Genomic DNA, 19,516 nt, shown 5'->3' with positions numbered 1-19,516 from the left:
AAATTGATAGGTCTAAATTAAGATATTGTACTACATCATTTTTCTGGTAAATTCTTCAATTTGTTTCGCTGCCCGTTTTGCGAAAACAAATCATTAGAGCGTATTACTTCATCTGCTCACAAACATTAATGAAGACACATAGGCTAGGTAAACGTAAACATTAAGTTGTGTGTGTGTGATCTTTAGAGTTACTTTTTGATATACTCGATAATACTCGAACCAGCCACTTCCTCTTCTCACTTAAATATTTCCCAAATTATTGCTAAATAGCAGCGAAAATAATTTTGGCCTGGTTTTCACTCGAGTTACTCCTCTGTGCATCGTAGCGTTAATAAAAAACACGTCGAAATCTGTCACGTTTCTTGGTACTAAACTAACAGCGATGTCTATTTCCTCCGCAGTAGGCATCCGGTTTTCAAAAAAGCTAATAAATTGTTAAGAAAAAAGAGCACATTTGGATTCCGTAGAAGCGGCATGAACATTTCCTAAGTGCATCAGAATAGGGAGGCCATTCTCTTTACGCTTCAAGTTTACTCCAAAAACGTTTAGAGTTTCGCCGGAGATCCTCCTCTCTTCGTCTCACGTACCGTTTGTATAGGAAACGGTTATAATCACGGTAGGTTCGACTCGCCTCGTCAAATTGTCGTAGGATGCGGAGATACTTGTTGGACCATATGAGATTCTTCGACGGTCTTCTTAGCGATACAGCTTGAACAATGCAATTTTGAATAGTACGATTGAAACAGTTAAATGCACAGTCGACGTCAGAGTTTTGAATCACCTAATACCAATTACAAATTACTGCTGATCAGTGCCTCCACTTCTAGTGTCGCCGTTGCGTTGTGGCATTCCTGATATCTATACAAATCCTGCACCAACCGTCATTGAGATGCTAAATTTCTCCGCCGTGAGTGATCCCTCCGCAGTCTAGGAATTCCGCGCTTGGTACTAGCTGCGAAAAATTTCTTTCTCGACATCGGGTCTTCCTTCGTAAAGTCAGTGCACGTTGAGGGTAACATAACTGTAGAAACTGCTTTTTATTCTAAACATACGCATCCTGCTGCAGATCGCCTGCCACTTGATCACACGGTTTTACATCCTGCGCAGCCCAGCACTTTAGTGTAGCTGGCTAAACACCGGGTTTCATATTTTTGCGAATCTCTAGAAAACGGACACTGTTTGGACCGCTCCTTCTGGAGTACAGACCTTCGGGGGTTTGTGGACTAGACGCTTCGACTCACTTTGCTAAAAGCAGTAACAGAACTTCGGATGGTCAGGTTTTTTTCCTGTATGGACTTCCTCACTGCGACCAGAATCGTAGATCTATTGTGAGATATGCCCGGGTGTCTGCTGTATCCCGCACTTCTGTTAATAGCAGTACCGCTATTGAGAAGTGGCATGCTTATTATTATTGTTCATCAGTGCTTGTGTGTAATGTGCTACTCTTCCTTACACGCTTACTGTTCTACTATACTCGTTCCTCTTGCCAAATATCACCAATTATAATTCCATGGAGAAGTTTCGTCGTGCGTCCTTCTGGCCAGTTTTATTGATAAGAGGGACTTATTTTTTGTTAAGAGGAAGTCATGCAAAGATATTGTAGATTTCAGCGTAAAAGAAGGGAGCCTGAGAACAAACCCATGCTTAAGTCCTTTTTTGACATCGGATGGCCTGGTTCTACTAAGATTCGAACCCACGACCATCCGCTTGACAAAGCGGACTCTATAACCTTGCGGCTACGCAGCTCTTCCCTAGTCAGGTTACCCAGCATTAAATCTATTTGTGAAGGCTGCACCCAAGGATGGAAAAAATCGTATCGCATAACAATCATTCGGGTATCATTTTTGAACGTGCTGTTTATAAGCTCTCAATCCCAGCAAACCATCGCTATTAAAAATTACACATTCTCACGCATGCAAGAGACAACTTAGAGCAAAGAAATATATGGTAGCTTTCTTTGATGGTTTTGTTTCACTATCGCCTGCTGTAGACAGCTAACTGTATACAATGCCAGTTGCCCAAGGATATATGGCCAGCCGAAAGCCCATAAGACCAACCTTCCAATACGCCCTGTGATACCCAACATTACGTCACCAACATACCAACTATCCAAATTTATGGCAGAAATTCTCCAAATATCATTAAACAGTAAATACAGCACCAAAAGCTCGTTCGAGATTTGCGAAGAAATTAACCGTACAACACTACCTGAGAAATACATACTAATCTCTCTGGACGTAGTATCACTCTTTACTAACGTTCCTAGAGCTCTGGTAACAAAAACGATAATTTACAGATGGAAGGAAATTATAACGAATATAAATTTAGATTTGTTTCTTGAGATAGTAGAATTCTGCATGGATTCCAGTTACTTCCGCTATAAAAACATATTTTACTCTCAAATACATGGTACCGCAATGGGCAGCCCGTTATCACCAATTCTCGCCGATATAGTATTGGACTCAGTGATAGAAAGCGCAATAAACTCACTCCCCTTCCGTGTTCCGTTTTAAAAAAATACGTAGACGATCTGATTCTAGCCATACCGGAAAATTCGAGCCAAATCGTGCTGAATGTGTTCAACAGCCAGGAAAAAAGAATACAGTTCACCCTGGAGACTGAGCAAAACCAACACCTACCATTTTTAGACCTGAGGATAGTAAGGAAAGACGACCAAACATTAACAACAGATTGGTACGCAAAGCCAATCGCATCTGGAAGGATGTTGAACTACAATTCGTTCCACCAACTGAAATATAAAATCAATACAGCCTGCAACTTCATCAACAGAGTAACAACATTCTCCACAACAAGCACCTACAAAGAACAAAAAGCAATCATCTATAAACTACTTCAACAAAACAGCTACCCAAAAACCTTAATCAGTCGACTACTGCAACATAGAGCACAGAAAAACAACACCAAACGTGAAGATCCAATCGTCACCCAGCCACCAACGAATCAACTCGCCCACATAACACCACAGCAACCAATCAGCATACAACATAGCATCAGCCCTCAGCATACCACTCCGAATCAACCATCCAACGAAGCATCAACCACAGGAGAAACAGCAAACCAGCCAACACATCTACTCAACATACAGCATAGCACCACACAACAGCATACTACTCCGAGCCAATCATCCAACGAAGCATCAGCCACCGAAGGTGAAACGAGCCAGCCGATACCGCACCAAGTTAGCACAAAAGCAGCAACATCACAGTCACAACAGCCAACATATCGATCAGTAACTTATGTCCCAAAACTCACTGAAAGACTCAAGAAGATATTAACTCCCGACTATGCACACATCACTATCAGCAGCAGACAGCACAACACGGTTTCCCAATTACACACGGTAGTCAAAGATCTAAAAACAAAAGAAGAACACAGCCACATTATTTACAAAATTCCCTGTAGCGACTGCAACAGTTGCTACATCGGAATGACTCAGAACAGACTTAATATGCGATTAGCAGGACACAAATCTAACGTAAACAAGCTACAGCAGATACTCAGTGCCAGCACTAACACAAAACGAGAGCTGGACGAGTTAAAGGAGAAAACGGCACTCATTAACCACTGTATACAACACAAACACAGCTTTGACTTCAGTCGAACCACTATTATCGACCATAGCAACCGCACCCATATTCTACCATTTTTAGAAATGTGTCATATACACAACACGCCCAATACTGTCAACAAGCGAGTCGATCTCGATGGACTCAACACAGCTTACGCAGCTGTGCTGTCGAGTCTCATACCAAATACCAATGCACCAGCCAACTAGTTCCTTCTCTGTCCCTGTCTTTCGAATCTCACCACAAGTAACACAGATTTCCTACCCCCCCGAATCACAACTACTCCCCATAACGTTACCATCCGCCATCGCAATAGGTCCACAGCAAAGAGATTTGTAAGTTTGTTCAAAATATTTATAAGAGAAAAATTGTACCATAGACTTTTATGAACACCAATATTGTAGAATGTACCCCGAATCGCCCCAATTAATGTTGACGATAAGCTCTAAAAAGCATCCAGACAAGGAACGAACAAGAATTATGTAAGTCACAGACAACTCAACCACAGACAACTAGATAAACTCTTATCAATTGTTAACAAATTTAAGAATTAAAACAGACACTAATCGCTAATAAACACCAACAGTTTCCCCTGAAGATGTCACTGATCAGTGACGAAACGTCGGACAGTTAAAAACCAGATCGTTCTACTTATTCAAGACTGCTCAGCCGAAATTATAACCAAACATCGTACAATTCCCAACAGTCGAACTCTCATACAACAATTATAGCGAGTGTTTCACGAAAGAATCGTAAACGATTGCCTTGAACGATCGCAACGATTCTTTCAAATGTTGGTTGCTTGTAGGCGGAATTCGGCTACTCTATGTCGTGCTTTCACTGTGGTATACCACGATGATTCTTGGTGTTTTCAAATATCACATGCTAATGTACCATGCTACAATTTCCATAAGCATTGTTGATACCTACTTGCTCCGGTAAGCAAACAGTTGAACGCAATCTAACGTTCATTTGGGTTCATGATTTTGTATCACTGGCGATAATGTCTCAGAGATAATCGGGATACCGTTGAATGCAAGTGAACTTAGATGCAATAAATATTATCGTGTTTGAATCATTCAATCTCCTTCTATGGTATTTGGAACTTTTTGGAGCGAAAAACAATCAGCAGCGTTTCTATGGGAAACTTGTACGCGAGTGGAAATAGTTGAACGATACCTGATGAATCAAAGAACACATTTGCATGGAATATTGCTAGTGAGTGAAAATTTCCATGCTTGGCTGCACCAGTAATATTGTAATCGAAAGTAGCTAAGCTGGTCGACATGAAGCGTATTGGGTCGAACTGAATATATTATACACTACGTTGGAGCAAATTCAACAGCGATCTGGGTTTGAGAGACTTTCGGGGCCTTATATATCGAGGTGGTCATCTCCGGGGCATCGATTTCACCTTTTAGCACTTTACCGATAGATGTGGCTCGAACCTCAAATCGTCTTCGTTGAAGGCGATTTGTGTTTTTAACAAAACGTTTATTTGACACGGCACAATACATATAATGTTTAACGGAGCCAATTAATCTTATTTTTAGGGTATCTTAATGCACTGAAGACAAATGTATTATTCTCGCTGCCGACTACGACCTTCAACTAAATCTAGAACGTGGTCCAATTTGTGAGTATTCTAGATGGGAACTCTGATGTGTTTCAACTACCCAAGTAACACACAAAACATGTTAGAAAATAGATTACAACGAAAGTAGTCATATAAGTGTACTACAAGCGCAATTAAAAACTTGTGTTATTTGATCGTGTTTTAAGTTGTTTTTCATCAGTAATACAACCGCATTTCGAAAACAAGCTCATTTTTTCTGGTTTTGGAGATGTTTTTAATAACATGAGTTCAAGAATAACAATCACTATCACTTGGTCTTTTCGTTAGACATTACACCATCTAATAACAACATTACGTACCTGTAAAATGCTTTTCCTTAGTACAACAGTCGTAGCATTGAACACTCAACTTAAAAATACTTGATCAAATTAATATTTAAATTTTATTAACGATTTCTATATTTATTCGAAGCGGGTCAAAACGTTCCATCAAAAGATAAACAAAACGCTTGCAGTGTAACCAATATCACTTCAGTTTTTTGTAATTGTATATCCAACAACGTTTTCTAGTTTTGTAAGATTTTATATCCAGATAACGTTGAAACTATGCGAAAACAATTTTAATATTCAAGCAAAAGAAACAACTCTTTTTGAAAGGTTGAAAATCATTTTTTGTCATCAATTTATAATCAATTAAAACTGCCACTGATAGAAGCTATTGTCGATCTAGTTGCACTGCGCCGTCACAACACATTTGCGCATGCGCTGGTTAACAGTTGTCATAGCAACAGATTTGCGCATTGCCGTATAAGTACTCGAGATGTATTTTGCCACTTAATTCTATCAAGTTGGCTTGCTCTCATGCTGTTATCGGTACTTGTTCTATTAGCCTTCATGTTTTGCGCTTTTCTGGTGATAGAGATGTCATGGAATAGGTAACGTCAACTATTTTATACCAACGTGTGTTACTTGGGGTAGCCATGCATCGGCACCATGTGGTTTCGTTGCAGAGTTCGCATTCCTGGAAACCGAGAGCGTGCAGTGTAGGCTGATAGATTTAAAGCGTTACGCCAAGGGAGGAATCTTAGAGCATATGATATGAATTTCCGTTGCACAAATTGAGCAATTCCAGCATTCCAGAAATTGTGGAATGTACACTTTACTACGGAACAAAATTCAAGAATAGACTGCACTAGAGAGGAATACAGAGAGCTAAAACATTACGAATCGTGGAACTCGTTGGTTTTCTTGAACATAAATCCGTGTTGTCGATTAGCTTTCGAGATAATTTCGTTATAGTGCAGTTTGAAAGTGAGAGCACTATCAAAAATAACTCCCAGATCTCTAATCTGTAACACTCTCAACAAAAGCTAACAGGACATATTTGAACAAGACCCTCACCTTTGTCTGATAGAAGGAGATGATACAAAATTTCTGAGTTTCTGGAACCCCGTTGACTGAAAATATCCACTAGTGGCTGAAGTTCAACGCGGTCATTTCTCACAACTCTAAAAAGTTTAATAACCGGTGTATAATTGACGGCAACCATCCGGAAGTAGTAAGGAAATATCATTCATAAACAACATGAATAGATGCGGTTCAAGATTACTACCTTGTGGGACTCCAGATACATTCGTGAACAGTGCAGCAAACTAAACTCCTATTTTCGCACGGAGTGTTCTATTTATCATATAAGATCCGAACCATTGCACGAAAACAGATGAAACTCCAAGTTTCTCGAGTTTAGCTAGAAGTATTCTGTGGTCTACTTGATCTAACGTCGCTTTCATATCAGTGTATACTGCGGCTATTTGGGCCCCGCTACTCATGTTTCGCTGGTATGTTGGCGAGAATTCGTCTAAGTAAGTTGTTATCGATTGTTTCGGATAAAAATCATATTGATCCGACATGATGTATTGCTCGCATCTGGCGAAAAGGGCGTCGCACATAGGAGTACGTAGAACAAAAGCTTGGCCAAAATTAAAAAAATGAGTTTTCAGACAGCAAATGTATCTTAAAGTGGTTTTATCTCTATTAAGCTTTATATTTAGAGATAAAAACTTATTATCAACAAGTTTTCGTTAATTTAAATCACCTAGCAGTGATATATCAACTTTCCTCTGCTATTACTCTGAAACTCGGACAAAGTACAAATATGGTAAGAGCTTGTTCTGGTGAATACCTTTTGCCAATAATAGATTCTGATACTTTTAAAGCGTCATTTAAATCGCTAGCTTTAAAAGGATCGTCGGATATGGATATATTGGTAACCGCAGTGCTCCCAGTAGATCATTGAGTCATTGGAACTGCTTAATTCAACTCATCCAATGGTACATTTATGAAGTGATTCGCGATTAGGGCGCAACTAACGAAATGTAAACAAAACGTTTTATTACACCATTGGTTTCGAAAAGACAAATTCATGGCAAGAATCCTTCCTTTTGGGAAATCGATAGAATTATTTGAATCAAGTTTTTAGTGAAGGGCGACAAAACAGTTTGTCCAACACAAAAGATACTTTGGAACTAGGCCCTTTACATTGTTTTGAATCAACGGGCTTATTTGTGAAATATTTCGTAAACAGGCGACAGTAGAAGAATGTAGTGTTGTTAGGAAACTCTGAGACAGGTTTATTTTACGTCAATTTTTGGTATAGATGTTAATGTTAGTCACTCTGTTGAAGTTACGATTTGAAAATGTACTTCCAAATTTTCAAACTGATATTTCCCAATGTTTATCTTTTGCCAGTTGCACCCTTAACGCAAATCACTCCGGATTTTCTCTTAGCATTTGCGTTTTGCGTCTCTTGCTTCGATCACTGCAATCAATCCTTTGTTTGGACGAAATGAATGTACAGCTTCAGACCAACTTTACACTTTTATGGTTAAGCTATACCAATTTTGTCATATTTCGAAACTGTCAATTTTATTTAAACTAACTTTTGAGACGACTTCGTTGATATCTTAAGATCGAGTGCTTCTTGAAGGACATTTGTTTTTTTTGTAAGATTTGGACCACTCGATCATTGTTTTTGTCTTTTGTGGTAACATTTGATGGTTTTCCCAAGTTTTTATTCCAGAAACAGAAACTTTTTATAACGTGAACGTTCGTAGCGTTGCGCAATCAACCCGAATAGGGTATTTCTCGGCAAGTTATCACACAATCTGAAGAAACTAATCAAATTTTTACAATCGAAAGCATGATGAATGCGCTCATTCAATAAAAAAAATATTCAGAAAATCTGGACGTTCCAACTTCGCATTGATCGCAATCACGAATGGGTGAGCATGGGGCAGATTTTTTTTCTGGTTCTTACTCAGAAACACATAAGCTTTCCAATGGTGGGTGAATTTTTGCTGGGACTTGCTGGAAACCCAAAAATCCTTTTTTATAAAAAAAAATGTTAATCAAAAGAAACTGAAAGACACGTGTATGGCAAGACCTTGTTTTGAAGAAGTTATTTCAACCTATGCAACACATTACCGACATGAATTTACTTAACATACTTTCGTTTTTACCGCCCATATTAAATTTACGTTCAAGAATCACTTTAAAGTTAGAGTTTATATTTTTCGTTGAACAATTTGTGACTTATTCATGGGCTCTAACTAACACCAAGGTTATGATAGTTACTGTCGTTAGTAAAGAACTCAGATAATTTCAAGCTGGCCTGCATACAATGTAGTAAGTATCGGAGAATGCAAAAAGGATCAATAGAACGAGAAACACTTAAATTTTCGTATTTGGCCAGGTTTTTGACTGAAATACTTCTATGTGCGTCGGTAATAATTATTTTCATCACCGCAATCATGCGCAGAGATATGTGATGCATTATAGTTTTCACAAACGTCCAAAATAATCGTGGATTTCGTCTAAGCTTACCCTGCATCCGTATGGTACGGAATCAATACAATCATCGAGCAAGGTCTCAGTTAATACAATAAAATTGTGGTCAAAATCGGTAGCCGTCAAGAAAAAGTAATCGATTTTGATCCAAAGTCCACGAACATTTTGATAGTATAATCGCAGTCTAGGAGAATGGCGATCTGTAAACACTGGGAAAGGGACGTCAAGTACGGATAAGCGACGGGAACAGATGTAGCGAAATTGTACTTGCCGTGAGTAACATTTTGGAAGCCTCGTGGACCGGGACCACTGATAAACACTGGCAGGAAAGGCTGGACTACGGCGGAGTTGTCAGAGGCTTCCATAGTACATGAGCTAGTACATTCAACTGTCCCGCTGGTAGGTTGTGCAGCATCAGATGAAATTTCAGTAGGCGGCAAACTAGAACACGGAAGCTGATCAAGTACGTAAGTGTTGCAAAGAATTGCATACTTGCCTGAGCATAGAAGTTTGGAGGCCCATAACCTCAAACTCGAACGCGGGGATTCTGATGGCATAGAGCTGAGTTATTTCGTTGATGAATGTGATTGATGGAATTAATACCGGTTTGATACTGGGATGAATATGTGAGAGATACAACCAAAATTAAATTAAATTAAATTTAAAATAAGCTGAGTATTGCAAGAATGAACGTCGCGGTATTTTAATAGTACAACTATCAATTCTAAAATGGTGCACGAATCGTGAATTTAATTATTTATTTCGTCAAGTTAATATAGACTACATACAGTATTTTAATACAGTATTTTAATACAGTATTTTCTTACAACGTTCACAATGTTTTTCTCACAAGCTTATTATATTTTCTATTTTTGCCTATAACACAGTTTTTTATTTGTACTGGAATTGCTGATATCTACGGATGGTTTGATGTCACTGGCATAAACTAGTACTTTAATATTTTTAGGTTGAAGGAAATGTCATCTACTCAAAGTACAGAGAAATAGATTCAAACTCAAAAGCTGGGATATCGCAGAAGTGACGTACTATTTGTTTGCGATTCGTCAAACATGACTGAAATCAACCAAAGACGCATTAAAATGTTTTTGCAGCTTGAAAAGTAATTATGGTATATCATTACGGTCGAAAGCTTCGTTGAAGTCATCGTACATCATTTTACAACTCCAAAAATTTAAAGTTGAAAGAAACGGAATCTAATTTTATTTGTACGGAACAGTGTTTGCATAAGTCAATGGAGGATAAATTTGAGTTAACGATCCACATTTCAGTAGCTGCATTGAATAAAACATATAAACTCGCTTTGTATTTCCAAACTGTACAAAGATGGGTGCCACTAACACCTAATCAGAATACAGCGTTAGATAACGCCGCACTGATGGCGTATCTTTTTCCAAGACCCAAAACCAAAGCTGCGACCGGGAACAGAATCGTGTAATCATTCATAACAGCGTTCACTTCAACCTGCCTGTTTTCCTGTGTTCCGACGATGGTCGCCACGGAGATACCGTTTGTGCAGCCGGCTTATGACCGTTTTCATGCTTACATCAAGCTGCCCCGGGGGATTTCGGGGGCCTTATGTCCCATGCAAGTCGTTAGCGAAGTTTACACGATGGCCTCCGGGGCGCGCGCGCTTCCCGAATGATGATGAAAATAATGCATTTTTCATGATTTACATATTTCAGCAGCCATGCGGAATAATGTACGGCAGCGGCCAACCGTCCATATTCCACACTTATTCCGAACATGTGCCGACCCAACAGCCAGCCTTAGCCACGCTCTACGGCCGAAACGTGGCTGGCCGTTCGGGTGAGCTGTTTTTGTCCTGTGCTACGCGCAATCTAGCGAGCTCAGTTCTGCTAGGGTGCCACGTCGCGTCACTGCACACATTCTTTTACACCGTTCATGTCAACTGGGGTAGCTTTAATTAAAATTCCCTGCTATTTTTGGAGTATAATTTGTTCGCGAAATTGATGCATCAACATTCTTGTTCTACTTGCAGGCGAAACGAACCGAACTTCGAAGGACTTGGCATAATTGCAGGTGAGTGGAGAAATTTATCTTCGTTAGGAATTTTTGCTACCGGTAAGGTACTATATGTTTACAATTATTTGTTCAAAAATGATATCATGTTATGTCTGATGCACTGCCGTAATTTTTGCCGGTTCGTATAGCGTGGAAAACAAAATTATTTGGTATTTGAGGAGCAATAAAATCGAAAGCAAAGAAGGGTGATAATAATGAGCGGACAGTTATTATTTTATGCAAAAACCCTTACAGACATTTGTCAGTGCTATTGAAGAAATTTTACAGGTGATGGATAAAAAGGCCATTGTAATTTTTAAGCAATATTATTAGCGAATAAGTTATGAAATAAATAACTCCAAGCTGATCTGATTGTGGCTTGAGAGTTTTTTCGATCCAATGCTATAATAAACTCGGTTATTCCAATTTTGCAACTTGATCCCTTCTTTCTTAACACCGACTAAATTGGTTATTTATTTACTGAAATATTTTACAATAATCAGGAAATTTTGTTTCATCTGAATAATAAAGAAGAAATGGAGAAGCAGAATGTAGATTAACGTACACTGAAAATAAATCGCACGCTAATCCCCAGTGCTCTCTACATATGAATGTCAATGAACGAACCTAATCATTCTATTATGTCGACCCATATCTATTTTTATTGGAATCCACGGTATTTTAACGTGTTTTGGCACATGACGTGTGTAAGCATTAAAATCTGAGTGTAAAATGATTGATTTTGGTATGCACGACATGACAAACCGAAGTGTAAGACACTTGATTTTGTGCTGTGAACTGAAACGCAAGTGTATTCCACGTAGATATGAAATGTTTCATCTATTAGCACAGAAGTAAGTGAAATCCACTTGGCAGTAACGTGTCGGTTTTTTACAGTGTAAGGAAGCAAATGGATGTTAGTTCGATACTCCAACACACTCCACAAGCAAGAAATGCAGAAATGAATATTTTGTATTGCTATATAAACAAGTTATATTCCTTATTGAATAAAACAACCAGCAAAGCCTCATGTATCCAAAACTCAAAAAATAGGAATTTGAATATGCATATTAAAATAAATAGAGTTCTAAGCTTATTCACAGAATGCACAACCAACCACAACCAAAATAGAGTCACCATGGCTCTACTACACCGATCAACATGACCTGTACCTAAATTGTTCATATTACAATATTGATCCAAAAACTAGGCAATACATAAAACGACTGCGCATGGATCGAACAGTGTCCATGGAATTAAAAAAAAACTTAGAGAAAACCAATCAATTTAAAAAAAACAATTCAATAAACTGTCATGAGCCAATCTTAGAAAAAAAAAACAATTCGCTGTTTTACCCGCAATGGTACGTGCTGAGCAGTTGGATAGACATTTTGTTAAGCATCCATTGAACATTCCGATTTCGGTCCTCAATACACCTTATATTCGTGATCGAAAATCGAGAGAAGCATTTAGAGGCCATTGACGGAAAGTGGTAAAAATTTGGAACAACGTGAAGCGATTATATACCACTTTTGAGGACGACAAACAATTTTACACGAAAACATTCGATTTTCAGTGTTCACAAAAGAAACGTCACTCATTTCTGTAAGCAAATGCTCATATAATACATAAAAATAATGAAAAATAACACTAAAATCGAAAATCGGCAAATGTTTTTTGTATTGGGTAAGTAAATGTCAACACATCACAAATTTAAGCTGAACCCATTGAATTCCTTGTATATTCGAGTGCCTCCACAACACGTAGCTACTGTTCACACGAAACATCCAAGTTTAATCACGAAAAACTGGTTAGAAACACTTACAATTATGTAAACTTTTACTATGCAGACGATTCACATGCGCACTACTTAAGCCGTGCTGCCAGATCCTCTCTAAATTTGAAACTGGAAAAGAATGATAAAGATATAGAGCGAAAATCTAAAAGTGAAGTAATCATAAAACAATTTTAAAAACGATTAGATTGAATTCTATACATTAATGAAATGGACGCAGAGATTTCTAAAATACTTTTGAATCCAAAAAAAAGTATCCATGAAGAATGGTATCATTGTTTTATAAATATTGTAATTAAATTGTGAAGAAAAGGTTGGTAGGTACGGTGTATTTCAAAAACTGTCTTTACCGTGAATCAATGGAAAAGTCTAGTTGTTACACTTTTCTTACATTAAATTTAAGCTAGATCCATGATTTTTACTAATCTTCACGAATGCACTACCCAATAATTGATTTTGTCATTCGGGTTCTTCCTTATATATCTAAACATTTGCAATCTAAGCAATAAAATTTTAAATTTCAATAGACCGAAGTAACAAAATCATGGATCGTTATCTACATAACGGTATTATTTTTTAAACGTTGAAGACGTTGTGTTCGAGACACGATCGCATGCGTTTTTTACTACCCGGGACTTCATTCACAACGAGTAAACCTACGCATACTTCAATTGTGGTCAGAGACCGTTTGAGGTTGAAGTCCCTTGAAAAAGAAATCAAATCAATTGTGGTGGAACAAAATTTACACCTATTAGTCATCTCCGGAACAGTGAACTAATAAAAAGTTTTATGTAAAAAACTCCCCGTGGCATGCAACCACTCGCGGCATTTAATGCACCGGTCCATATGATGTGCTGGGCTCTCCAGACCTGCAGTGTCGTTCCGAACGATCAATCACTTGCTTAAGCTTTGCCCCACATGAGAAGCAATGCTGAAAGTAAATTCATTTCCAATTGCATTTATAATTGGAAATGAAAAACAAGATTTTTACCCACCGTCACCCGATTTTCTTGGTTAAGTATTCGAGGAAACTTATTCAAAAAAGATTGGTACGGTTTGGTACGTTTGATATGAACAAATGCGGCCTGTTTCTTGAACCGCAGTTTTGGCAAAACTGAAAGTAAACTCAACTCACATCGGTTGGTTTTGGCTCTGTGGAAATCGTTTTAACTTTAGGTTCAACAAATAATTTCACGTTCATATTTACTACTCTACACTACGAAAGGAACACAAAAATAACTGCTGTTGAACGAATTCGAATGTCCTAGTTTTTCGAGCACTGTGTTGTACATGATAACTAATATCGAAATATCACTGATTAAACAAAACAAAAAAGCATTTACTTCCAAAGTCTAGCGCTTGCGACCTTTCGAAAAAATTATTAATCTTCAGTTACTTGTTTACTTGCCTTGAGAAGGGCAGTTTGCTGTTCGAAAAAGGATATGCGCGGCTTTTTTATGCGTTATTTTACAACAACGCGGATAACTTTTACGTGGTTATTTTCAATAACGCGGATTATTTCTACGCGGTTTGGAAGATTACGCGGTATCAAATAAGTTTAGTATAGGATTATTTAATGAAAAATAAATGAAATGAAATTAAGAAAAAATTAACCGTGGTGTTCATGAAAACAAGATTTGCTGTTTTTTTACCTAATCAAAATATACCTACTTTAGATATATTTGTTTCAGAATTCCTGTCATCATCAAACAACTGGCAGTTTTCGTTGACTTGAAAAAAAGGAAAGAAAAAAATATGTATAATTTTACACAGATACGAATCAAGGTCGCAGCGATTAACTTTCGGTTGAGAAACGAATGCTAAAGCTTAAAAATGTATCAAAACAATTATGAAAAAGTTACTACCCTGATTTTCAATGGATATCTATTGTGGACGCACAATAATTACATTTCGTTCTCAACTTATTATTATTTTTCATGCACATTGCTTACGTATTATTATTTTTAATTTAATCTATTTATTGTGTGGAGTTTTTTATGCGGTTTTTGAAAATCACGCGTTTTTTTCATACGCCGATTTTTTTAAAGTAGTACAAACAACCGCGTGAAAAACCCCATGTACAATGCCACTTGGAAGGTATTGAAAGCCACTTTGATTGGCTAACATTGGCAATCATTTATCTTGCCTTTCTGATGTCCGTGTTAGGGAACTAACTCTTCAATACAATGGCAAGCGTTCGAAAGAGTCTAGAAATGCTGCAGTAACATGTCAGCACGGGAGTGACGAGTGACTCGCGAATTAAAACCATTCTCAAAAAAGCTAACATAGGACCGTCCACCAGGAAGCTATTAACTGAAAAATTTTTCACACAACAAAGTACAATTGAACTAAACTATTTCTTCGGACTGTGATACCGTAATTTTTAGATGTGAAAACACGCATGTCTAGTTTTGGACTAACTTTTATTGAGTTAATTTGGAATAAGAAAACTTATACTCTACACAACGTATTTTCTACACAAAGTATATAACTCACATACAACGTTAGGTTGCTAGTCATGAGTTTTGAAGTTGTATTCAAATGTTCAAGCTGAGTTCACCAATCACGCATTACACTCATAGATGTTGGTAAACTACATAACGCACGCCTCTTTCGAACGCGCTTCGCGACAACAGCGCGACAGCAGCGCGAAGAAGGTCGCCGTAAAACCAAACAAACAGAACTAGGCCATCTGGCAATATTGTTGCTGTTCGAGTGGTATGCTTGTTCTTGGCCTGCATTCTTTGCTATGCGGAAAAGAAACAAGCCCAAATGTTGAAAGTTGATATTTGCTAGTGGGAACACAACAAGGAACCAAGTGCAGTAAACACTTGACTTGATGTGTTAATGGAAAAGAAGGTCTAGCTGTTCTGTAAAATAAGATTTCACAATCCGTAAATTAAGTACCAGGATCGTAAAGATCTAAGATACATTTTTAGCGTGGGATTGTAAAGACGTGGGAATATTTTACCACACAATTTCACTTTCAATGAATTTGGATATTTTGTTCAAGCATTTTGAATGAAATTTTTATTATAAGTCAATTAATACTAATACATATACGATATACGTACATAAAATTTCAACAACTTCAAAATGGTTAAATGCATATGAAGCAAAAAAAGATTTATCAGTTTGTACCAAATATACCAAACGAATAACAATAATTTAAATTTGTATGAACAAAAAAACAATAATTTAAAGTGAGGTAGTTATGGACTGATGTCTTGTCGTTGTAAAATAAAAGCATAAAAAGAAAAAGGGTTATTTTTGAGCAACATTCCATTACTTGTGGTGTCTTATGAACGCAGATTAGATAAAAAAAGTAATATCCTAAAAGTAACAAAATATATAGCGGTTACGTGCTTGTTTATCTTTCTGTAGGGAAATATACAACCAAGTGCCGTAATGCATGTGTAGTGAGACTCCACTCGCTGCATTCATATTAATGCAACGATAAGGATCATATCTGTCCTCTCCATGCACACCTAAGCAGAGTTTTCCCGGGGTGTCTCAGCCTCACTGTTTCGTTCCTCAACGGATTCCGTTTCGTGCCGATACGGAATGTAGTAACAAGGCTTTACTTTGTTTTGCTTTATGAAATCATTGAAATCATCCACGATCACATTCTGTATAACGGAGAAAGTAAATAACATTTCATGTAACAAATTTGTTACAAAAGGGAGAACTTTTCGTTGTTGCTTTCAAAGTAACTCGAAAAAAATCTTCAAAGTAATAAAGGAAAAACTGCGCCTTTCAGCTGGTCTCGAAGTGCGATGCCTGTCGTCATATATTCCAGTTCGCGACTGTTAACGTCAGTAGAATCATAGCAATTATTACACAATTATCCTGTATGCTAACACTCTGTATAAAAAACAGGAAGACAAAATTAGACAGTGGAACATAGTTCCAAGGTTTTCCTTTCTGGCTATCTGCCAGCAAATGCCGTTCCAAGCACTAGATATGTCATTTTAATTGTCGGTGCGCACCACTTGAAAATTAACAAAGAAGCTTTAGCTATTACTATTTACATCAGTATAAATTGTAGAAAATATTCTTTGTGAGATAAATTTGCAGAAAATATCCAACAGATTGAGTTATAAAGTAGGCAATGTATGTGATTTTTTCGAGGATGCTAAAAATGAACGGCGACTTACTATATCTGATGGAAAGAGACGTCACGCTGTTAACCTTTCGCTTTCAATTGAAAGTTATTTGTTTCTTCTACAAGCTCTTTAGATGTAAAAATCAGTTTGAGTGCATTCGAATAGTAAGAGAAACACAGTCAAAACTATCAAACCGCACAAAATAAATCGCATAACAGAATTTAGTTGAAATTTTACTAGTAGCCATAAAATCTCAAGCCCTGGTTACAACAAAACAATATGGATTTAAAATAAAATAAAATATGTCGCTTGAAGGATGAAAGATTTATTGAAAATTCTCCTTTATTTTTTCTTTATTTTTCACCTTTATGTTCAAAATCAAAAAAATGCCTTAGTCGTATATTTTTTCAATTTAAAATTTTCTCTACTCATAGAGAATATTTAAGTGAAGATTGAAATTGTTTAGATACAGTTGTTTACTAACTGAATCGTATAAGCCGTTTTTAAAAATAACACTTGAGTCAAAATGATTTTAATATTTGGGAAAATATTAAGTGTATTCGGAACCATATACAAAGTTTTATAAAAAGCATGTTCCGAACAATTTTACTTGGAATCTCTAACTCTGATTTTATTTTTGCAATGCGTAGCTCAAGTGAAATTACCGGAGTAGGCAGTGTGACTTTGCACTCGTACCCAAGTGAGATTTAAAACTTGCTTGCACATTTATTTTCGGTTTGCACGTAAACCCACTGTTAAGTGCAGTACACTTGAGGTAAATTTGAGTTTGAATCCTGCATAATAACAATTGCATTAAAATCGAATTGCGATGAAATTCGCGCCGCGTATGCTGCAACAGTTTGTTGCATTGTCCTTTGAAAGCATAAATTCGATATAAAAACATTACATTTTGCCGCACCAAAAAAAATTTAATGTAATTTTTAGCGCTCAAAACGTGCATTTTTTAGGAAAAACGTTCCCGTTTGCACTGACAACAAAATACTCATAAAAGCGATCGTTCAGGACACGGCACACTTCTAAATTAATGGAATAATATGAGTTTTTTTAATTTAGTTGACCCGCTGAGTCTCTATCAGGATCACCGCAAGCCTCTGCGAAAAAAAAGCGTTTCGGGGAAACGGCCATGACTCCTGTAATAATCGGTATATCTCAAAATCAAACGTATTTTTCTGTTGTTGATAAACTGTACTTTCAGAAAAATACCACTTTGATGCAATAAATAAATTCATACTTCTCTCATTTTTCTCGACCAAAAGGTATATAACCCCTAAACAAGCAGTTTTAGCCCTAAAAATTTTTGTAATCATCAATACTTTCCCAAAATAGCATATTTAGCTTCTCACAAATAAATCGTGTTCCAAACAATTAAACAAATAGCACAAAATGACATCTATTGCTTATAGAAACATCTGTGCAAAGTTTCAGCCAAGTCGAAAATGACAATTCAAAAAATATATTAAAACTGGGACATTATATAACAGATTACTGCAGCAAGAGCAGCTGAATTTAGCGCAGCAAGGCTGAGCAGGCCACTCATTCGATCGCAGCGATCCACAGCAGGCGGACCAACCGGCGGACCACAGCACTGCACAGCATTGCTGAACATGTCCAAGACATGTTCAACTTGGGGGAAGGAGGGGTCTGTGTAATGTCCGCGGTCCATACAAAATTTTTAAAATTTATATGGACAGTTGTACACGAAAAAAAGGGGGAGTCAACATCGTTAAAAATCTGTCCGCGTGGAATTTGGATGGCAGCTTGGCTTTCAGTCATTTGGTCACTGCTAATAGCTGTGAAGGTACCGGTAGCGTGTTCGTATGATCGTTTTGTCTTATTTGTTTGCTTGCAGTGTGTACTGAGCGGAGAACTACAAGAGAACTAGAATCATCCCATGTCACTGGTAAACGGCAATCTGAAATGATGCTAAATCAAAACAAATTTTCGACTATTGCGAGAAATACCAGAGCATTTTAAAATACCCTCTATCATATGGTTGAAGAAGTTAATATATTTTCTGTCCGTTGCAAAACCTTGATGACAGCGATAACAACTGCACAAAAAAAGATCCATTTAAAGATCGTATATTTTTGAATTCACAAGGTAGCAGATTCTAAAAAACAATGACCTGCACGACCAGAGTATTTCTATGATATGATGCTTGAAACATAGGCAGTAAAAAGCTAATGAAAAAAAGTAAAAAGGAATGAATTTTATCTTTTAGGCATGGAGGTGATGAAGTGTTTTTAAATTTAGATAACGGTCAACGTGATAACGTTAAACCCTACAACTAATCAATTTCTGTTGGAGATGAGATACTGTAGAGAACCTCAACAAACCAAAAATAAAGCGAACACAGCAATTTAGTAGGTACGCAACATTTTCAATGCTGAAACTGAAGCATTTTGTAGCAAAACATCTCTATACAAAAAGTGTGGTAAAATATGAGTTTTAAATAGCTTCAGTTTTATAGCAGTTAGCAGAGTACTTGAAGACAGTTTTAGAACCCTAAGTCCATTATAAATTTTTGTTCATTGACTACTTAT

General features: G+C 37.2%; 1 pseudogene; it reads left to right on the top strand.

Moving 5' to 3' along the window:
• LOC129718509 (irregular chiasm C-roughest protein-like) overlaps window positions 1-19,516 on the top strand; it is a 281,965-nt pseudogene that overhangs the window by 101,059 nt on the left and 161,390 nt on the right.

This window comes from Wyeomyia smithii, chromosome 1 (assembly GCF_029784165.1).
Source record: "Wyeomyia smithii strain HCP4-BCI-WySm-NY-G18 chromosome 1, ASM2978416v1, whole genome shotgun sequence".
Classification (NCBI taxonomy): domain Eukaryota; kingdom Metazoa; phylum Arthropoda; class Insecta; order Diptera; family Culicidae; genus Wyeomyia; species Wyeomyia smithii.
The sequence above is the reverse complement of the archived record's forward strand: the minus strand, read 5'-3'. Positions and strand labels throughout refer to the sequence as shown.